This window comes from Heteronotia binoei, chromosome 21 (assembly GCF_032191835.1).
Source record: "Heteronotia binoei isolate CCM8104 ecotype False Entrance Well chromosome 21, APGP_CSIRO_Hbin_v1, whole genome shotgun sequence".
In the NCBI taxonomy this organism is placed as follows: Eukaryota; Metazoa; Chordata; class Lepidosauria; order Squamata; family Gekkonidae; genus Heteronotia; species Heteronotia binoei.
The window spans coordinates 136815611-136839723 of NC_083243.1; positions in this window are offsets into that span (position 1 = coordinate 136815611).

Here is a 24113-nt window from a genome sequence, read left to right on the forward strand (position 1 = left end):
TTTGTCGCCCTCCTCTGGACCATTCCAAGCTTGTCTATATCTTTCTTAAAATGTGGTGCCCAAAACTGAACACAATACTTCAGGTGAGGTCTTACCAGAGCAGAATAAAGTGATACCATCACATCACGTGATCTGGACACTATACTTCTGTTGATACAGCCCAAAATTGCATTTGCCTTTTTAGCCTCCACATCACACTGTTGACTCATGTTCAGCAGTTGGTCCACTAAGACCCCGAGATCCTTTTCGCACATAGTGCTGCTAAGACAAGTCTCCCACATCCTATAACCATGCATTGGATTTTTCCTACCTAAATGCAGAACTTTACATTTATCCCTGTTCAAATTCATTTTATTGGTTTTAGCCCAGTTTTCCAGCCTGTCAAGATCATCCTGTATCCTGTTTCTGTCTTCTACTGTATTTGCAACCCCTCCCAATTTAGTATAATCTGCAAATTTAATAAGCATTCCCTCTATTCCTTCATCCAAATCATTGATAAAGATGTTGAACAAAACAGGTCCCAGGACAGATCCTTGGGGCACTCCACTTGTCACTCCTTTCCAAGAAGATGAGGAACCATTCACAAGCACTCTTTCGGTGCGATCTGTCAACCAGTTACAGATCCACCTAACAGTAACAGGATCCAAACTACATTTTATCAACTTGTCTACAAGGATAGTATGTGGAACCTTATCAAAAGCCTTACTGAAATCAAGATGAACTATGTCTACAGCATTTCCCTGATCCATCAAGGTAGTCACTTCCCCCCCCCCCCCCCAAAAAAAAGAGATCAAGTTAGTCTGACATGACTTGTTCTTGAGAAACCCATGCTGGCTCTTAGTAATTATAGCCATCCTTTCTAAATATTCCACGACTGACTGTTTGATTATTTGTTCAAGAACTTTTCCAGGTATAGATATCAAGCTGATGGCTTAGTAGTTACTCGGATCCTCCTTTTCCAACCAGTTACAGATCCACCTAATGGTAACAGGATCCAAACCACATTTTACTAACTTGTCTACAAGGATAGTATGTGGAACCTTATCAAAAGCCTTACTGAAATCAAGATGAACTATGTCTACAGCATTTCCCTGATCCATCAAGGTAGTCACTTCCCCACCCCCCCACCCCCCAAAAAAATCAGGTTAGTCTGACATGACTTGTTCTTGAGAAACCCATGCTGGCTCTTAGTAATTATAGCCATCCTTTCTAAATGTTCCACGACTGACTGTTTGATGATTTGTTCAAGAACTTTTCCAGGTATAGATGTCAAGCTATGGGTCAGTAGTTACTCGGATCCTCCTTTTCCTCCTTCTTGAAGATGGGGACCAGAATCGCCTGCCTCCAATCTTCCGGCACCTCTCCTATTCTCCAAGAATTCTCAAAAATAATAGTCAGAGGCTCAGAAATTACATCCGCAAGCTCTTTTAGAAACACTGGATGCAATTCATCTGGCCCTAAGGACTTAGTTTCATTTAAAGAAACAGTGAAGATCCTAGGTTGGAACTTCATAACCTCCTTATATGTTCTGTTTTTGCCATGTTGAGCACCATTTCTCTCAGAAGAGAAGACTGAGGAAAAGTAGGAATTGAGCAGTTCCGCCCTCTCTTCATTATCTGTTACAATTTTACTTTCTTGCCCTCGCAATGGGCCTACCATGTCCTTGCTCTTTTTCTTACTCTGAACATTAGAAAAGAACCCTTTCTCTACAAACAATGGTGATTTATTTATATATACATACTTGGTTATAAGGCCCTCCTTCAACTTTCTTTTCAGTATTTTGCTTTTAAGAAATTCTCACTCCTCTTGAACTCACTTCTTCCTAAGTATTTCTGATCATGGGATTTTACCCAGCATAGCTCTACATAAGAACACAAGAACATAAGAGAAGCCATGTTGGATCAGACCAATGGCCCATTCAGTCCAACACTCTGTCACACAGTGCCCCCCCCCCAAAAAAAAAAACCAAGTGCCATCATGAGGTTCACAAGTGGGTCTAGAAGCCCTTCCACTTTGCCACCCCCCACCAAGCACCAAGAATACAGAACATCACTGCCCCAGACAGTTCCAGTAATATACTGTGACTAATAGCCACTGATGGACCTCAGCTCCATATTTTTATCCAATCCTCTCTTGAAGTTGGCTATGCTTTTAGTTACCACCACGTCCTGTGGCAGTGAATTCCACATGTTAATAACCTTTTGGATGAAGAAGAACTTCCTTTTATCTGTTTTAAACTGGCTGCTCAGCAATTTCAATGAATGCCCACGTGTTCTTGTATTGTGAGAAAGGGAGAAAAGTACTTCTTTCTCTACTTTCTCCATCCCATGTATAATCTTGTAAACTTCTGTCATGTCACCCTGCAGTCGAAGTTTCTCCAAGCTAAAGAGTCCCAAGAGTTTTAACCTTTCTTCATAGGGAAAGTGTTCCAAATCTTTAATCATTCTAGTTGCCCTTTTCTGCACTTTTTCCAATGCTATAATATCCTTTTTGAGGTGCGGTGACCAAAATTGTACACAGTACTCCAAATGAGACTGCACCATCGATTTATACAGGGGCATTATGATACTGGCTGATTTGTTTTCAATTCCCTTCCTTATAATTCCCAGCATGGCGTTGGTCTTTTTTATTGCAACCGCACACTGCCATGACATTTTCAGTGAGTTATCTGCCATTACCCCAAGATCTCTCTCTTGGTCTGTCTCTGCCAGTTCACACCCCATCAACTTGTATTTGTAGCTGGGATTTTTGGCCCCAATGTGCATTACTTTGCACTTGGCCACATTGAACCTCATCTGCCACATTGATGCCCACTCACCCAGCCTCAACAGATCCCTTTGGAGTGCCTCACAATCCTCTCTGGTTCTCACCACCCTGAACTATTTAGTGACATCTGCAAACTTGCCCACTTTACTGTTTCCTCCCAACTCCAAATCATTAATGAACAAGTTAAAGAGCATGGGACCCAGTACCCTGCGGCACCCCACTGCTTACCGTTCTCCACTGCGAAGACTGCCCATTTATACTCACTCTCTGCTTCCTATTAATTAGCCAGTTTTTGACCCACAAGAGGACCTGTCCTTTTACTCCATGACTCTCGAGCTTACTAAGGAGCCTTTGATGAGGAACTTTATCAAAAGCTTTCTGGAAGTCAAGGTAAACAACATCTATTGGGCCCCCTTTGTCCACATGTTTGTTCACCCCCTCAAAGAACTGTAACAGGTTAGTGAGGCAAGATCTTCCCTTACAGAACCCATGCTGAGTCTTCCTCAATAACCCATGTTCATCAATGTTCAGTACCAATTTTCCCGGTACTGAAGTCAGACTGACTGGCCTGTAATTTCCTGGATCTCCTCTGGAACCCTTTTTAAAGATGGGGGTGACATTTGCTACCTTCCAGTCCTCAGGAATGGAGGCAGATTTTAATGAAAGATTACATATTTTTGACAGGAGATCCACAAGTTCATCTTTGAGTTCTTTCAGAACTCTTGGATGTATGCCATCCAGACCCGGTGACTTATTAGTTTTTAATTTGTCTACTAGTTGTAGGACCTCCTCTCTTGTACCTCAATTTGACTCAGGTCTTTCAACACCACTTCCAAAATTAGTGGTTCTAGAGCGGGCAAACACTTCTCATCTTCCACAGTGAAGACGGAGGCAAAAAATGCATTCAGCTTCTCAGCCATTTCCCTATTCTCCTTCAGTAATCCTTTTACCCCTTGGTCATCCAAGAGCCCCACTGACTCCCTGGCTGGTTTCCTGCTTCTAATATATTTGAAGAAATTTTTATTGTTGGTCTTTATGTTTTTAGCAATATGCTCCTCATAGTCCCTTTTTGCCTGCCTGATCACAGTCTTGCATTTGATTTGCCACAGCCTGTGTTCCCTTTTATTAATCTCACTTGGGCTAGCTTTCCACCACTTAAAGGAATCCTTCTTACCTTTTACAACTTCAATTACTTTGTTTGTTACAGCTTCCATTACTTTGTTTCTGTTACAGCTTCCATTACTTTGTTTCTGTTACAGCTTCCATTACTTTGTTTGCTCTAAGTTTGTCAAAGTTTGCCTTCCTGAAGTCCAAGCTGTAAGTCTATGTATAGCTTTCCCCTTCCCTAAGACTGTAAATTCCAAAATCACATGGTCACTACTTCCCAGGGTTCCCACTATTTCCACTTCTTCACTCAATTCTTTCTTGTTGGTGAGAATCAAGTCTAAGATAGCAGATCCCCTTGTTTCCTTCTTCACTTTCTGGAAAAGGAAGTTGCCAACAAGACAAGTCAGGACCTTTGAACTTTCATTTTTAGCAGAGTTGGACTTCTAACAGATGTTTGGGTAATTGAAATCTCCCATGATCACTGTGCCCCTTCTCTTGGAGAACTTTGCAATCTGTTGTTGGAGTATCTCACATGGCTTCTGTCCATGCAGGTCTCATGATCTCAAACATATTCTTTTTAGTAGTTGAAAAGGGGTTTTTCTTCTTTTATCCATCAATAGAAAAACTGATTGACTCCAAACATTTGTACTTGAACCAAGAATTTCTGACACTTATAAAATAATTCCTGAAAATACTAGGCCTCACTTATTTCTAAATACTATGGTGGTCTGGTCCCTGGGAATTGTTGATCCCTGCATTAGACAATGATAATTCCTATGTATACTGTAAATATGAACAACAAGGCTCTTGGACCAGTCCAGCAGCTCTGAAGTTCTGAATCTGCCATAAAAGTGCATATCTAACCCAGTCACATGGAGGACAATGAACTTAATCCCTAAGTCCTAATTCTTTGGGCTATCTCTGAATATACCAACTGCCAGGGCTTTTTTGGTAGAAAAAGTCCAGCAGGAACTCATATGCATATTAGGCCACACCCACTGATGTCAACCATTGTTTCACAGAGGACTTTTTCAGAAAAAGCTCACCAAGAATCATTTGCATATTAGGCAAACTAGCCAGAATTGTGTTTCTGAGCATTCCTGTTCAAAAAAAGCCCTGCCAACTGTCATAACTCATATAGCAATTACTTGAGCGCAACTCCTGGCAACAAAAACCCTCCAAAAAGTGATGCATATTTCCTAGTAGACTTCCTAAACCTAACATCACCAGCTGTTCATCTTCACAATATACTGCCATCCTAGTATGGCTTTGTTACCAGGCTTTCAGGATGCACAGGGGCATCAAAGGAATCCTAAAAAGCAAACAGAAACCAGAAGCTAAATATTTAGCCCATGTTCCATTGAGATAATTCTCACACAGAAAACACTTGTGTCTAAATCTGTATGGTTTCCAGTCACAACATCCACCATTGTTAAAATCCCAACAGGCAAATTGGTATTAAAATTTCTACTTGCCAATACTTCAACTAAAGCTTCTGAACTTGCAATTATGTACTAATTGCAGTCATGTGTCCATGTTCCAAATATCTGCAGTAATGGTCCTGGCAGAGCCCATGAATTAAGACTAAAATTGCTTGTTCTCCTTGTCCTATGCCAAGGTTTGGTTCAATGAACTAAACATGTTAACTTCTTGTACTTCATCCAGACGGAGATTGGATTCTAAGTATCTTGTCTATGATGCCTTGGTACCTAACTAAAACAGGTCCCTACTTGATTGACCTGCAATATCACTCCCAAATGTAACTGATTGACTGCACCAGTTCTTGTCCACATGCTTGAATTTTTTCCTGAGCACTGTTCATCACCTTACATCCTTCAGTACACTGCCTTTTGTATCCAGCTTGCTGCTGTACTGAAGCATTCTACTGGACCTGACTTGCTCCTGCTACAGCAGGTCTTCAGGAATGGTCAACATTGTCTATGTCACGAGCTGGGGCCAGGCCAGGCGAAGTCCAGGGGCAGTCCAAGGTCTGTAACCGGTGAGCAAGAGTGTCCAAGGTGCCAAAGCCAAATCGTTGTCCAGGTATCGTAGGTCAGAGGTTCAGAAGCTGTAGTCAGGGGGTCCAGAAGTCAAGCCAAGGTCAGGAGGTCCAAAGTCAAAAGCCGAAGTGGATGCTAGGACGTCAGGTAGATGACTAGTTGCTTCCACAAAGCCTCCTCCCAAAGCCTACAGCTATATAGCCCTCTGCTGGCTGTTGCCCATTTGGGCTAATTGCTGGCTCAGAGAGGCAGCCAGGATCCTGTTGCAACTCAAGCATCCTTGCTCTTAGAAGGGCCAGAATCCTCTCAAAACTCAGGGCTCAGGGAGCGTCTTGCTTGTGAGCGTGCCGCCCTCCTCCGATCCCTGAGGTCCTGACGGAGGCGGTCACGCACACGCGCCACCCGAGAGGGCGAGGCAGGGGGGCTGGGATCTTCTCCAGCAGGAGGCAGGGGCACTGGTGCAGGTGGCAGGGGCACAGTTTCTGCTGCAGGCTCAACTTCCTCTACAGGGTCCCCAGCACCCATGACAGTCTACTGTTGCAGGAGCTGCTCCACCCAAACATTCCCCTGAAGTAGCAGCACACTTCTCTGGCTCAGAAATTGATTTAGTCTTCCATTATGGTAGGTGCTACTCCATTTTGGCGAACCTGTCATAAAATTACAGATGTCAGCGGAAAATGGGACCATGGAGGTAAGGAAACTGAAATGACACTCTCACTCTGTGTAGAAAAAATATATACAATTGTATTCAATATGTATTCAGATAACGGGGTGTGTGTGTGTGTGTTTTTTTTTTCCCCAAAAACAATTTTTTGTAACCTTTGTTGAAGGAACTCTTTGTCATTTTCTCCATAGCTTCAACACTTTCAACATGTCCATCCATGCTTGTCAGATAGGAAGAAATCTGTCCCATGACTTAAAGAAGAGTATAGCTGACTAATCTGCAAAGAAACCCTCTATGGTCTAAGAGAACATAAGAGAGGCCATGTTGGATCAGGCCAGTAGCCAATCTAGTCCAACACTAAGGCCCTTTTCAGACAGCCTATGCATCCCGTTTTAATAGTTACTTGCTAACTAATCATTCTTGCCATTTCAGACAGATCCGCTTTAGTAACTGGCTGCTAATGGAATATATTTACCTATTCAAACAATCCCACTTGTGTCCCATTAGCAGGGCATGGCTGAGCCGTTATTAATGAAAAGCAGTTTCTTCCGCTATCAAATTCTGCCTTGCACTTCTGAATCACTATGCTGAGCTGTGTGAAATGGCCAGCTATAACCTTTGCAAAGCGTCTCTGTGTATGCACGCACAGTCTTCCCTTATCACTCCTTTAAAAACATGTGCAGATTGGCTGAGGCAGTCCTCCTTCTCCCCCTCTTCACTGTCAGCTGCCTGGAACTGTTCTTCACTAAAGGCTGTTAACTCTTTCAGTGCTGGGTCTTTTTTGCTGGGTGATTTTTTTTAAAAAGACTTCTCAGCTCAGGTCAGTCTCCCCAGGGGAGGAAAATATGGGAGGCTTTTTGGAGAGGTTATGCTTTAAAAACCAGGCTCTCTATGTCTGTGCATCAGCTGTAGCCTGAGGCCCATTGTTTTTTTGAGCAAGGAAGCCCCAGTTGCCAGGAGCACAGAAGAAGGAAGTGGGGTGGGAGAAGCACAAACGCCTCCGCTCTCTTTCTAAAACTATGTATCCAGGAACCTTTTAAAATAAAACAGCACCCAGGCTTTTAGGAGTTCTTTCTCCACAGTTTGAAAGGAGGGGTGGCTTGAGAAATACAGGCATGATTTTTCAACACTCCTCTTTTTCAAACAGGGAGCTGAGAAGGCGAAAACATTTTTGCTTCATTTCTGGGGCTTCTGAGAAAGGCATCTCTCTCTCTCTTTTTTTTTTTCCTAAAGTGGGGAGGGGGGCTTCTGAGGCAGACAGCATAAGAAGCCTTTTAAGTTTCTCCCATTTATTTTTGGTTTTACCTTCACCTAACGTAAAAAAAAGTAAAATTGAACTTGTATGCATGGAGATGTCATGGTCTTATAATCAACTTTCATATGACTGGTACAATTATAAATAACATAGAATACATGTAAATGCATTTTGGCTATTGAGGCCTTTGATAGTGGTTTACACTTGTACTACACGCCATGCAATGTTTTTGTTAAAATTATGACATCCCTGACCAAAACACTGGACATCCAGATGTACTAGGTCAGGTCACATGTCCATAAACTTCAGTATTGTCCACTTCAATTGACAGACAGAGACTCTGGTATTTCATAACACCTGATCCTCCAAGCTTTGGGTGCTGTACCTGGGACCCTCTGCACACAAAGCAGATTATTCTCCATTGAAGCAGGTCCCTCCCTTAGGAGAAAGATGGAAGCAGAGAAAATTATCCTATATTCACTGTACAGTTACCTTAAACTCTTCCCCAAACATTTTTTTTTAATTTTTAACCATCTTATAAACATTAATTTCTCTTCTTATATGTATATATGTGTTGTCAAATCATAGCTGACTCATGGTGACCCCAGCAAGGGCCTTTCAGGTTAAGTGACAAGCAAAAATCCTCTATAGAGAACTTCCTTTGTGGTCCTCTCAAGGGTCAATGTGAATAATAATAGGCCTAGTTTATCTTGCAGGTGTTACTAATTGGTCTCTCAGCCTGTATAGTTGTTCTCATGTTCAAGGCCAGAGATGGAGGTGGCATAAGAACCTGCTGCCTGTATGATGGAAGAAGGAGAGCTGGGGTGATGAGATAATCTTCTAGAGGCTTCTCTAGACAGCACGTCCTGATTAGATATCATCACCTAATGTTGTGCCAAAAACTATAATTCAGCTAATTCAGCTAAGGCCCAGAAGAAGAGATACTAGCTGAGATCCTAGTGAACTAAAAATCTAACCAATGAATTGCAATTGCTAGCATCATAGACAATGCCAGAGCTTTGGGCTTTTGATTTTTGAATTAAGGTTTGTGCCATCTAATGCACATTCTAAAAGTGCTAGGCTTTCTTGCTTTCTTGCTGTATGGTTTTAGAGTAACATGTTAGCTGTTTAATAAACTTTCTTAACTGACTGAACCTACAATAAACTTCATAAATATTTTTAAAACATGCAACAGTCTGGTTACTTGTGTACATCTGTTCTGAGAACCGATGACATTTTGACCTTGTGATCTCTGACAACTGTCCCTGCGTAGCTTCCAAGAGCCAATGAGATCCAGCTGTACCATGCTTTCCACATCTTTCCCCTCTCTTAGTTGTTTATATTACTCTGTTATTAATTATGTATTATTATAATTAAAGTGTTCCAAAAATGAAATCTGAGCACTCTAAAGCCAAAATATAAAGAAAAAATGGTAAAGTACCCCATGGATTGCTGGATAGCATCATACTGTCCTGCCCACCCAATAGTCTGATGTAGGGCTGGGCATGAACCAAGAAACAAACCACAGCAGTTTGTGGTTCATTTTGAACTCGTTTGTTGGCTTGTGTCATTCCTGAACCCAAAAAAGAGCCGTCTTTTCCTCATGGAGGTTTGTTTGGTTCATTAGAGTGGTTCATTCTCCAAACAGCCTGGAGCATATTCAATCAATTCCTAGGCAATGCTGGGAATGGATTTGTTCATCTTTATACTCTGCTGTAAAGACCTTATTGTTCATATTTTCATGTGCATACAATTCTAGAATTTCATTTTTAAAGATGGCCTAACATCTTTGGACTAATTGTTCTGTTTTTGTGCATGTGCCATCCCACAGAGTTGTAATTGCTGTTGCTTTCTTATTTTGACTACACATTTAATAAAGGGCTATCAGGTTTTGTTGTTGGGGACTGCTGTTGACCCCTTCCTCCATAGCTCATTTTCCCCTTAATAATCACAATTCTACTAGTATATTTATTTCCCCATCTACTATTTCTAATTTCATGTGTTGGTGTGGCAAACAAAATAGCAAAAAAAAGTGTCATTGTCTCAGATTGCAGAAACTTACTGAGAACATAGTGTTGTGAGTCATCTTCAAGAAGCTGATTTTGTAATTGAGAAAGCTGCACATTTCAACCGCATGCTTTATGGAACTGACTTCCAGTTCTGATGCACCATGATTCAAGAAAACACACATTGCATTGGAAAGTAGTCAGCTGTTGTTTTCATCTAAAAGACACAGGAGGAGTTAGTCATCAAAGAGAAACTGGAATGTGATAAGTACTATATTATTGATTGCACTAGTTTAAATTTGCCTTGAATCTTCCAAGTCTTTTTCATAAACTGTTCCTGGTGAAGTGCAGGAGTGTCAGAGGTTATGCTGTTCCCATGACTCTACATAAACACTGGAACTCTGCTGATCCTTTTCACACTATGTATTCATACAGCAAGATACTATGAAAACATGAAATAGCATGGCACATGGATAAGTCTTTATTTTTGGACCTAGTACAAACAGCAGTATGGCACAATTTCAGCTGTGATCATGATGATCTGCTGTCTGGCTTTCCAGATCCGCTACAGTTCTGAGCTATTATGTGATGCATTTAGGGCAAGCATGCAGTGGCTACAAAACTCATTGACAACAGGACATTTCCTATAGTAAATGCATATACTAGAATGAATGTGTACGATAAGGGTAGGGGAGGACAAGCATTTATGAGAACTGTGACAGCCAATCAGAGCTCTGGGATACAACACATAAATGTTAGCATTTCATCGCAGCATACATCTGTGTTCAAAATATGGCACAAATAATTTTCTGATAAGCAGGACACACCATGTCTGCTCTTATTCCTCTTCTTCTGTGGAGCAGGACCTGAACAAATTTAGCTGCTGAATGAAGAAAGCAGTGACAACCGCAGGCATAAGCTATTCCTTCCAGTTAATTCTTTCATGTAGTATTCTTCAGCACCTGTTCATCATGCTGAAAATTACATACTATGACAGGTTTTACTGCCATTCTTCAGTTGTCTCCCAATCTGAGAAACAAACATTCATTTTCTAATTTAGTGAAGAGAGCGAACATTTTAAAATCATAAACAGATTTAAAGAGTGACAAGATCCAGCCTGCCACAATGGGGCCTATTCATTGATAGTGCTAGGGACTGGCAGTGAACAACCACTCTTTTTATTTTATTAATTTATTTATTTAGTAGGGTTATATTCTGCCCTTTCCCATAAATGGGCTCAGGGCGGATCACAACACACAATAATAACAATAAAAACCCTACAGATCAGAGTTAAAACACTACATAAAATTAAGCAAGTAAAACAGTAAATAAGCAAGTAAACAGTAAACGGTGGGAAGGGCACATCATACAAGGTAAATAGTTATAGGCCCATATTAAATAATGGTAGTAGTAGTAAGAAAGCACTGTAGTAGGGCACAATGTCACCACAAGGTCCTCACAGGGGATGCCAACTGATGGAATAATGGGACACCCGTTGCCTCAGCCATAAGCCCAGTGGAACAGCTCAGTCTTGCAGACCCTATGATATGGCAATAGCTCAGGTAGGGCCCAGATCTCCACAGGGAACTGATTCCACCAGGCAGGGGCCAGGGCTGAAAAGGTCTAAAAGACTAAGGTCTAAAAGCAGTAGTCTGGGGTGGGAGGAAGTCAAATGGTATTTTTCTCACTCTCCCAAAACCTACTGCAGCTCCCAATTCAGTCTCTCCCCGCCCACCGAGTGTCTCAATCTGTGTGCCTCTAAAATATCTATTTTCCTCTTCAGGTCAGCTGTGTGCTCCTCATATGCTAATGAACTTGCTACTACTATTGACTTCCCTTAGATGTTCCAGGAGACTGATTGCATCTTTCTCAGCTTGCATAATGGCCAGGTCACCAATGGCCATGCTGTATGCAGTTAATAATAGCTTGTGGGAAATAGCTTCTTTTTACCGTTCCTTAACAATTACCATGGAAATCTAAATGGGATTTCAGTCAGTCCTGCTTGCTCTTCAGATTCACCTTAGACCTTCATGTCTATTTTAAAAATGCACCAGTGATTTCAGCTTTCACAGCCTTTGCCTCTTAGGTATTTTTCATGTTGTTTCCACTGTGTTTTGATCAGGAAGTGGTAGTGGTTGCACCTATACTACACAGTTTAGTAACTGTGATTTATACCAGTGAAAATAAGTTGCTTTAGAGATGGAATAAGTACTTCGTATGGTATACAGTGAGAAAGTTCTCAGGCAGCTTTATCGAATGCACAGTGAATTTCAGAATAGTTAACATGATATTCAGATCAGAATTCAGAAATGACAAGCAGGGTACTCATGAAGAGTTTTCAGGACAGGAGAAATCCCATCCTTATGCTGATCCCCACTTCTTCCTTTTTTTGCCACTGCCAATGGTCCTGTTCTTCTCTACTGCCCCTCCTCCTACCACCACCTAGTTCTTTCCTTGCTATTGCCTCCTCCTCCTGCTTTACTACTTCCCCCTGTCGCTGCTGCTTCTTTCCTTGCCCCTTCTGTCTTTGCTTTCCTCCCCCCCTCCACTTCCACCAGCCACTGTGACTCTTGCCACTATTTCAGCAATGTTTATGGGGTCACTAGACAACACTCAAAACAGGACCTTTCTCAATTCCACAGGGCCTGCAAAACTGGGAAGAACTGCCACCTCACATCACTGAGAAGTTATGAACATTATATGATCACTAGATCACTATACACAATAGATCACTAACAGCAAAAAGAAAAATCCTGCCATACCAAAGTTGTATAGCACCACAAAATGTTTTTTAAGTGTTTTAAATTATATTTTATTGGTTTTAAATTGTATTATAGTATTGATTGTTTGCCGCCCTGAGTTTGCTTGTGGAGCGGGTGGGAAAGAAATTGGATATAATAATAATAAAATGGCAGCTGAAATATCACAAATTCAAGATCATGTCTTGCTGTGAGTTCTTTCTGAACATTCATTACTTTCTATAAGCAATTTTAAAATATAAAGCTCACATTTTTGTTCTGGGATATTTTCTGCAGACCTGCAGTTCCCCCAGGTTCTTCTCTCTGAGTGCATGTTAAGTGCTGTCAAGTAGCTTCTGCCTTATGGCAACTGTTATGTATGAAAAGTTAAGCTACTACTTTGGTGTTTGCCAATTCCTGCCAGACTCATTGCAGCTTATAGAACTGAGCTTGGGGACACAGAGACAATGGGAAGCAGGATTCAAACCTTATTTCCCTGGACCAGTCACTTGCCCCCTACTGGTTCACCCACATCACAGGGTGTCTGTTGTGGGGGAGGAAGGTAAAGGAGATTGTGAGCCGCTCTGAGACTCTTCGGAGTGGAGGGCGGGATATAAATCCAATATCTTCTTCTTCTTCAAACCATCCAATGGTGTCGTAGCATGGGAACTTGAGTTGTATATAGTTGAGCCAGTTGGCTTTATCAATTAGTCTTCGTTCCAGTTACTATGCTGTAATCACAAGAAAGCGAACTGATCACTATGCTACATGCCTCCTCATGTATCAAACCCAGTACTTAACAGCAACCATAGGAATTAATGACTTCCAAAATGTCCTATCATTAACAGCCTTGCTCAGGTCTCACAAACTGAGGGCCATGGCTGCCTTCAACTTTTCCTATACCCCAATAAAGAATCCATAGTTGTATGTAGCTGAACCACAAAGAACAATTGACTGTGTAGCAGTATAATAAAATTATTTAACCAAAGTATCTCTGTGTCATGGGTGCTGGGGACCCTTCAGAGGAAGTTGAGTCTGATGAGGAAACTGTGCCCCTGCCACCTGCACCAGTGCCCCTGCCTCCTGCTGGAGAAGATCCTAGCCCCCCTGCCTCGCCCTCTCGGGTGGCTCGTGTGCGTGACCGCCTCCGGCAGGACCTCAGGGATCGGAGGAGGGCGGCACGCTCACAAGCAAGACGCTCCCTGAGCCCTGAGTTCTGAGAGGATTCTGGCCCTTCTAAGAGCAAGGATGCTTGAGTGGTAACAGGATCCTGGCTGCCTCCCTGAGCCAGCAATTAGCCCAAACGGGCAACAGCCAGCAGAGGGCTATATAGCTGTGGGCTTTGGGAGGAAGCTTTGTGGAAGCAACTAGTCATCTCCCTGACATTCTAGCATCCACTCCGGCTTGACTTTGGTTCCTGACTCCCTGACTTTGGCTTTGGACTTCTGGACTCCCTGACCTCGGCTTCTGGACCTCAGACCTGCGATACTTCTACAGTGATTCGGATTTGGCGCCTCGGACCCTCCTGCTTACTGGCTACAGACCTCGGACTGCCTCTGGACTTTGCCTGACCCGGCCCCAGCCGTGACAGATTGCTTCCACCGACAAACACCCACTCCACAGGATGGATGCTGAAGCAAGTGAAACCACAGAACTACTGGCTGCGCTCCAAGCCCAGGTACAGCAGCTAACACAGGCAGTAGTGCACTTGCAGCAACAACCTGCGGCCAGTGCTCCAGCCAAGTGCCCAGTTCCCCCACCTGACAGATTTGGGGGTGCCGTGGAAGAATTTCCTGCCTTCCTAGCACAGTGTCGGCTGTACTTTGAACTGAGAGCACGGGACTTCCTCAATGACAAAACCAAGGTGTGTTTCGTCATCAGTCTGTTAAAGGGGCAGGCGGCCAAATGGGCCACACCCTTACTGGTCGCGTCCTCTCCCCTACTGACTGATTACCAGGGGTTTGAGGCCCACCTGTCTGCTGCTTTCTCAAACCCAGTCCAAGCAGCCACAGCCAACCGGAAGATCAGGGCACTGAAACAAGGCAACTCCTCGGTGGCTCAATATGCCACTGGATTCAAGCTCCTGACCCAGGACTTGGCGTGGAATGAGGCTGCCCAGATGGACCAGTTTACTGAGGGGTTGGCAGAGGAGGTCCTGGATGAACTGGCCAGGGTGGAGCAGCCACCCACGCTCCAAGAACTTATCACCCTCTGCCTCCGCATCGATGGCCGCCTGGAAAGTCGCCGCCAAGCCAAGACCAGAGGGCGCCAGCTCCCTGCGCCGTGCTACCTGGCTCCTCGCCCGTCCCCAGCTAGTACCAGCACCAAGGATGAGCCTATGCAGCTTGGAGCTGCTCGACCCCGCCTGACCCCAGAGGAAAAGACCAGACGCCGCACGCAGAATCTGTGCCTCTACTGCGGCACGGCAGGCCACTATGCCTCTGGCTGCCCTGCTAAGCATCGGATACCTGGACCTTCGCTGCCACCGCCGCCAAAAGGGCAGCCCCAGGCGTAAGTGGACCCCCCAGCCTGGGGCGACTAGCTGGGTCCTCCGAACAGCGGGCTGATACCCCAGGGCCATTCCTGCTACCAGTCAAACTCCGTCTGCCTGACGAACGCTGGCTGTTCGTGTATGCCATGCTGGACTCGGGAGCGGCCCACTGTTTTATAGATGCCGCCTTTGTGAAGCAGCACCAGATCCCTGTGCAGACAAAAGGGATTCCGTCGCTGGTGGAGGCTATTGACGGGCGCCTCCTCCGTTCTGGCCCCGTCACCCAGGAGACCTGTCCCATCACCTTCCACGTCCAGCAGCACCAAGAACAGCTGCGGTTTGATGTCGCCCGCATGCCTCGCTTCCCGCTGATTCTAGGCCTTTCCTGGCTGAAGCTGCACAACCCCATCGTGGACTGGGCCCAGCAGGAACTACGCTTCCGAGACCCATGCCCCCATCTGACTCCTCCCACCACTCTAGCAGCTGGCATCCCGAGTGGTGGTCCTCAGCTCCCTCAGAAGTATGTGGACTTTGCTGATGTCTTCGAAGAGACAGGAGCTGATCAGCTTCCCCCCCACCGGCCCTACGACTGTGCCATTGATTTGGTACCTGGGGCACCACTCCCGGTGGGGCGTCTGTACCCAATGTCGGAGCCGGAGTTGGCAGCTCTGCGAGACTTCCTGGACAAGAACCTGAAACGCGGATTCATCCGACCCTCAACCTCTCCCCTATCTGCTCCAGTGCTCTTCGTGAAGAAGAAAAGTGGGGAGCTCCGGCTGTGCAATGACTACCGGGCCCTGAACAAGATCACCATCCGTGACCGGTACCCTCTACCACTGATCCCTGAACTCTTGGATCGCCTAAAGGGGGCCCAAATCTACACCAAGCTGGACCTCCGTGGAGCGTACAATTTGGTGCGCATACGGCCCGGAGACGAATGGAAGACCGCGTTTGGGACCCGATACGGGCAGTACGAGCACCTGGTAATGCCCTTCGGACTGACCAATGCCCCCGCTGTCTTCCAGAGGTTCATGAATGACATATTCCGGGACCTGCTCGACCGCTTCGCGATCATATACCTGGATGACATCCTAATTTACTCCCGCAATCCTGCCCAGCATGCCGAGCACGTCCGCCAGGTCCTGCAGCGCCTACGAGCCCATGGTCTCTACGCCAAGCTGGAGAAGTGCGACTTCGACCTGCGCTCCGTCGAGTTCCTTGGGCACATCGTGTCACCGCAGGGGATCCTCATGGACCCGAAAAAAGTAGAAGCGGTCCTGACCTGGCAGGCTCCTCAGAATCGCAAAGACCTGCAGCGGTTCCTCGGTTTTGCCAACTACTATCGGCAATTCATCCCGGCCTACGCATCCCTGACCACACCCCTGACTCAACTACTCCGCCCCAAAGAACCCTTCCACTGGTCCCCAGAGGCCGATAACGCCTTCTCTACCCTGAAGACTCGCTTTGCCACCGGGCCACTCCTGAGATACCCCGACCCCCAGCTTCCCTTTACGGTGGAAGCTGATGCCTCCAACGTGGCCCTGGGAGCAGTGCTGTCCCAGCGCGAGGAGCCGTCCCAGCCACTACAGCCCTGCGCCTATTACTCGCGGCAGCTCACTGCTGCAGAGAGGAACTATACCATCTGGGAGAGGGAGTTGCTCGCGATCAAGGCGGCGTTTGAGGTTTGGCGACATTACCTCGAAGGGGCTCGCCACCCTGTTCAAGTGCTCACCGATCACCGGAACTTGGAACACCTCCAGACCACCCGCCGCCTCAACCAGCGCCAGATCCGGTGGTCCCTATTCTTCTCTCGCTTCGACTTCCGGATCTCCTACATCCCCCATACCCAGAACCGGAAAGCAGACGCGCTCTCCCGGAAACCGGAATACGCCCCTGCCTCAACTGAGACCACGCCCGCTGCTCCAATCCTGCCGCCCTCAGTATTTGCAGCCACCTCCACTTCACCAGCACTCGTGGAGGACATTCGGGCTAGCCAGGCCAATGATCCCTGGGTCCAGCAACACCTCCAGGCTCTCCAAGATGACCCAACAGGGGAGTTCACGACTCGAGGCGGCCTCTTGCTACACCGCGAACCCCTCTATGTGCCGCCCGGGCCCTTGCGGGCAGAAGTGCTACGCCTGACCCACGACTCGTTACCCGCCGGGCACTTTGGACAGCATAAGACCACCCACTTGCTGACAAGGGAATTCTGGTGGCCACGAGTTCGCGCTGATGTTGCCCGCTATGTCAGCTCCTGTGACGTCTGCCGACGGGCCAAAGACATCCCAGCCAAACCCTCAGGGTTGCTGCAGCCCTTGCCCACATCTTCAGGACCCTGGGATACCATCTCGATGGACTTCATCACGGAACTTCCACGCTCCAAGGGTCAGACTTGTATCTGGGTGGTCGTCGACCTATTTACCAAGATGGCCCACTTTGTTCCGTGCCCGAAACTCCCCACAGCTCAGGAGACGGCCCAGCTTTACCTGCAACACATCTTTCGTCTGCATGGACTCCCAGCCCATCTGATCTCCGATAGGGGCCCTCAGTTCTCCTCTCGGTTCTGGCAAGCCCTCCATTCCAGCCTGGGTACTCGAGTGCACCTGTCCTCGGCCTACCACCCACAGACAGATGGCCAGACAGAGCGCACCAATGCCACGCTAGAGCAATATCTCCGCTGTTACACCTGTTACCAGCAGGATGACTGGACCACTCTATTGCCCCTAGCGGAGTTTGCATACAACAACGCGGTCCATTCATCCACCCAAATGACCCCGTTTGCTGCAACCTACGGGTACCACCCTCGGTTCTTCCCAGCGATCCTACCACCCACGAATGTCCCCGCCGTCGATGCCTACCTGCAAGAACTCCGTGCCAGCCAAGACTTGCTCCGAGAGCAGCTACAGCAAGCCAAGGAGGCATATAAACGGGCTGCGGACCGAAAGAGGCAAGAAGGCCCTCCAGTGCAGCCGGGGGATCAGGTGTGGCTCTCAACTCGCTACCTGCGCCGGCCTGGTCGGTCTCACAAGCTGGATGCACGGTTCATTGGACCCTACCCCGTCGTTGAACAAATAAACCCCGTCGCCTTCAGGCTCCAGTTGCCACCCCACCTCCGCATTCACCCCGTGTTTCATCGCTCCCTCCTTGTTCCGGCTGCACCCCCTGACCCAGCTCGGACTCCTTCCCCACCGCCGCCACCACCAGTGTTGGTGGATGACGAGGAAGAATATGAGGTGCGCCAGATCCTGGACTCCCGGTACCATCGTGGAGGCCTCCAGTACCTGGTGGACTGGGAGGGATACGGCCCAGAAGACCGGTCTTGGGAGCCCGAGGACAATCTTCATGCCCCGGACTTGGTGCAGCGGTTCCACAACGACCACCCCGACCTTCCAGGTCCCTCGACGGAGGGGGGCCCTGGGGGGGGGGGATAGTGTCATGGGTGCTGGGGACCCTTCAGAGGAAGTTGAGTCTGATGAGGAAACTGTGCCCCTGCCACCTGCACCAGTGCCCCTGCCTCCTGCTGGAGAAGATCCTAGCCCCCCTGCCTCGCCCTCTCGGGTGGCTCGTGTGCGTGACCGCCTCCGGCAGGACCTCAGGGATCGGAGGAGGGCGGCACGCTCACAAGCAAGACGCTCCCTGAGCCCTGAGTTCTGAGAGGATTCTGGCCCTTCTAAGAGCAAGGATGCTTGAGTGGTAACAGGATCCTGGCTGCCTCCCTGAGCCAGCAATTAGCCCAAACGGGCAACAGCCAGCAGAGGGCTATATAGCTGTGGGCTTTGGGAGGAAGCTTTGTGGAAGCAACTAGTCATCTCCCTGACATTCTAGCATCCACTCCGGCTTGACTTTGGTTCCTGACTCCCTGACTTTGGCTTTGGACTTCTGGACTCCCTGACCTCGGCTTCTGGACCTCAGACCTGCGATACTTCTACAGTGATTCGGATTTGGCGCCTCGGACCCTCCTGCTTACTGGCTACAGACCTCAGACTGCCTCTGGACTTTGCCTGACCCGGCCCCAGCCGTGACACTCTGTGTGATTATTAACAATATCCACAATAGTAGTAACAGTAGTCTCTTCCAAAAGTGTGATGCTTCTCCCAGATCTGGTCAAAACTCCTTCATATCCGGAGTGTAACTGCCATGTAGAGCATATTAATATTTCAAAGCACCAGTCAAGAACTGAGGTTGAGAAAGGTTCATATAATACAATTGCTGGTATCACTTTGCCTCACAAAAGGTTCATTCAATACAGTCACTGGTATTGGTTCTCCTATGGATTTGAAATGTTGACCAAATCTAGGAGCAGCGTCATAATTTTTGGAGAGACTACACAGCTGTCTATGGTCCATTTGGAATTTTCTTAAAGCACAGGGCTACAGGAATAACCTGTGTTCAAGCCCTATGGACATTATTGCAGGATCAGTACTCTCCTTGTTGTATTGTCTTTGAAACTATTCCCTATTGTGGAGTACAATCTTTGCTACTATTGTGTATATTGTTAATGACCGCACAGAGATATTTTGGATAAACAAGTTTATTTTAGTGCTACACAGTTTATTGTTCTTTGTGGTTCAAATTTTTCTAGCATTATTCTCATTTCCAGTGCCTCTTTTCTTCTCATAATGTGACCAAATATAAGAGCCTCTGTTGAGTCATTTTAACTTTTAGGGAGAGTTCATGCTTGATTAAAGCTAGAACCCTGTTATTTGTCTTTTTGGCAGTCCATGGTATCCATAAAGCTCTCCTCTAAAGTCACATTTTAAATGAATCAACTTTCTTCCTCTCTGCTTTTGTCTTTGTCCAACTTTCACACCATGCATAGTAATGGGGAAGTCTTGAACAATTTCAGTTTCTTTAATGAAGTTTGATGAAGCGGTTAGGAGTGCAGACTCTAATCTAGGAGAACTGGGTTTGATTCACCACTTCACCACATGCAGCTTCTGGAGTCACCTTGGGTCAATCACAAGTCCTCTTGGAGCTGTTCTCTCAAGTGCAGTTCTTAAAAGAACTCTTTCAGCTCCACCTACCCCACAGTTGTGGGAAGAGAGGGAGATTGTAAACTGCTCTGAGCTTCCTCCTTCTTCTCTTCTTCTTCATCTTCTTCTTTTCCACTGTAGTTGTTAGTTTTATCTCCTTTTTCCCTCTATCCTTGGTTAATTTTCTTTTGCAATTTTATTTTAACTGCAACAGGGAATAGGAAGAACATTCAGAATTACAAATACAGGCAGAGCTAGAATCTTAATTCAAATTCTGTCATGATACCTTTAAAAATTGGATTCTATGGGAAATCCATTGTCTCTTGGAGAGCCAGTTTGGTGTAGTGGTTAAGTGTGTGAACTCTTATCTGGGAGAACCGGGTTTGATTCCCCACTCCTCCACTTGCACCTGCTAGCATGGCCTTGGGTCAGCTATAGCTCTGGCAGAGGTTGTCCTTGAAAGGGCAGCTGCTGTGAGAGCCCTCTCCAGCCCCACCCACCTCACAGGGTGTCTGTTGTGGGGGAGGAAGGTAAAGGAGATTGTGAGCCGCTCTGAGACTCTTTGGAGTGGAGGGCGGGATATAAATCCAATTTCTTCTTCTTCTTCTTCTTGTTTCCATAAGGGTAATTTAACATGAATATAAATTGGCACAGCTAGGAAGTTCAGGAAACTGAATTGTGAATTAAGCTGAATACTACAATACAAGAAAGCATATAGCCTTTATTTTGTTCACTAAACATAGATATCACCTGCCAAACTGCAGCAAGCAAGCCATATAAAAAAAATTCATATTCTACAAAATATAGACTAAACTTGTTTCAGGTAATCTATAGCCTTTTAAACAAGCCTAAAATGTGTGCACATGTTTTGCTACTGGTTCAACTGTTCTCTTTAGCTTTATGTTTTTATGTCCTCATTCTGTCACCTTCTCCTGTTTTAAACCAACAGCTCCAGATGCTACTGATATTTTTGCTTTAAAAGGAGTTTCCACAGTCCTTCAGAGGATAATTAATATCCACAGCAGTGTTATGATGTAGCACATTTCAGCATTTTCAATGTATATTTGTACCCAATGTAAGGTTTTTTTTTTTCATTTTTAAACTCTTTTACTGTATAGACAACCAAACAAATTTGTTACAGTCTCTCATATCATTTTCAAACTAAAATACAAGATTCTTATTACAACAGCAAATTGCAGCAAGTTAACTAGTCAATGAAACAAAAGCAACTCTTCAGTCCTAGATGTTTCAAATGTTTGTGAGATTTTTAATTCACCTGAAAAAACATGTATCCAGGCTGACCATTTATTCATCACATTATGTAATGACAGATTACCCTTAAATCATTCCACCCAATCTGTAATTTTGTCCAACATAAAATATTCCCAGGTCTTTAAATACCACTGGTGCAATGTTGGAATATTAGGAGACCTCCAATTTGTAGCCAATACATTTTTTGCCACTATTAATTAAGTCAATATGAAGTTTCTAGTATCCCCAGGAAAAAACTTTCCCTTTATAGATTTAACAAAATAGGATGGTGGGCCATGTGTGTGTGTGCCAAATTAGGCTCTCCCCACATGACTTCACCACAATCCTTGCCGGCCAGCTGGGGCCCAGGGAGGCTGCCACGTGGCTTGGCTCAGCCCAGCAACCCCTGAGAGCCAGTCCAAGTGGTCTCAAGGGCCATAAATGCTTTGAAGGAAGATGAAAAAAGTCTAGACCCTGTTCTGGGAAAGCAGTAACCCCTATACCTGTAATCCAAAGACTAGCATTTCATGAATGTATTGATTCTTGTAAACCTTCTTCCTAAAAAGGTGAATTTTTGTGGAAACCATTTTGATGGGCAGTCTATTATGAATGGGAAGCTGTAAATTGGAAGAAAATATCATGCAGGAATATTTCTTTGCACCACACACACCCAAGATTATTAGGAAGAACCCTGCTAGATCAGATCAGTGATCCATCTAGTTTAACACAGGAGCCAATCAGTTATTCTGGGGGGCCAACAACAGGGCACAGAGGCCAATATCTTTCCCCAGTGTTCCCTTCTGGGGCTAGTATTAAAAGGCTTCTTGCATCTGAATGTGGAAGTTCCCTTCAGTCACCATGGCTATTAGCCACTGATAGACCTATCCTCCATGAAGCTGTCTAATCCCCTTTTAAAGCTGTCAATGCCTGTGGACATCATTATACCCTCTGGTAATGAATTCCACATTTTAATCAATCATTGTGTAAAGAAATATTTCTTATTGTCCATTCAGAATTTACTGCCTATCAACTTCCTAGGATGCCCTCAAGTTCTAGTATTCTGAGAGAGGAAAGAAAAATTCTCTCTGTCTACTCTCTCTGGTGGTAGAAAATGTCATCAAGTCACAGCTGACTTATGGTGACATCAAAAGGCAAGAGAGAAACAGAAGTGGTTTACCATTGTCTGACTCTGCATAGCAAGCCTGAACTTCCTTGGTGGCCTTCCATCCAAGTATTAACTGTGCCAGCCCTGCTTAGCTTCTGGAAGTTCTGGATCTGATCTGATCATATCTGGCTAGCCTGGGCCATCCAGGTCAGGGCTTTTGACCCCGTGCATAGTTTTAGTAACCTCTTTTTATTAACCTCATGTTTCTCTTTAGTTTCTAAACTGAAAAGTTTCAAACTCTTCAGCCTTTTCTTGTAGGAAAGGTACTGCAAACATCTTGGTTGCCCTCTTTCCCTCTAGTCAATGAGAACTAAATTTTCTGGTGTTTTTTTCAACTATTACATATTCATTGTGGAATGTCCAAGCTGAGTTAGAAATTTGGTGATTATGATAGGTCTGTGATTTTAGGATGGTTACATGAATAGAGAGTCAATATGCTTCTGGCCGCTGCAGATGTGGATGTAAAGTGCCATCAAGTTGCAGCTGACTTATGGCTCTCCAAAACTTTTCGAAGCAAATTATTAAGCAGAGATGGTTTACCTTTGTCTTGTGCACAACCGGGCTTTCAGGACAAAGTGGTCTGACCATGGCACTACATCCGTTGTAATACAGTCCACTTCAATCCCAAAGACAAAGATAAGGTCTAGCGTGTGACCCACTTGGTGTGTGGGAGCTGAAACAATTTGCGAGAGCCCTAGTGCCGCCATGGAGGACACCATGTTCTAGCCTGAGAGGAGGTCACATCCTCAGCATGTACGTTAAAGTCTTCCAGAACCAATAGTCTGGGATATTCCAGTGCCCAGGCAGATATAGCCTCCATCAGGCCAGACAGGACACTAGCTGGTGCGTTATGTGGCCAAGCTCTCCTCAGTCAAGTGGCCAAGCTCTCCTCAGCATCCCACACCAGGCCCACACATTCAATGTTAGCAATTCAGGGAGTTCCCTGAAGGAGAAAGTCTCCTGGATAAGCATTGCCACCCCTACCCCTGCCCATTAGTCTGGGACTGGTGGAGGACTGAAAAGCCTGGGGGGGGGGGAGGCAGCTGCTGCAAGGCAACAGTTTCACCATCCCGCACCCAGGTCTTGATCACACAAGCCAGGTCTACCGCCTGTTCCACCAGGTAATCATGTATAACAGAGATCTTATTATTGATAGACCTGGCATTGCACAGCACCAGTGTCAGAGAAGAGTATGATTTCCTATCCCCACAGCCAGCATCTCTTGGGATGGAACGAAGGTTGGAAGGGGACCGAGCATGTCCATATCTCTGTCTCCTTCTTACAAACCACCTTCTCCCACCACCATACTTCCCACACCCCAACAGCACTGGGATCCCCGACCCCAGTGTGGCCTCCCCCAGTGGAACCTATTGGCCCAACCTAGGATCACTAGGTCACTGGAGGCAGACACTGTGGTGCATAGCTTTAATTGAATAGACACTGCAAAAAACAATTTCACTATATAAACCAACCTCCACCCCCCACCCCTAATCCTATACTTCCAGTAACAAACTACTAATTAATGTCAAATATCAATATAGTTTCATATTAATTAATAAGCCAATTCCATATGCAGGGGAAGTATCTTCATAAGCCAAAACTAAAAATCCCTCCCCACCTTAAACTAACAGTGAACAACTGATCAATAGAAAAAAATGTTTTGGCAATCCTAATCAATTAATCAAATCAAATCCCAC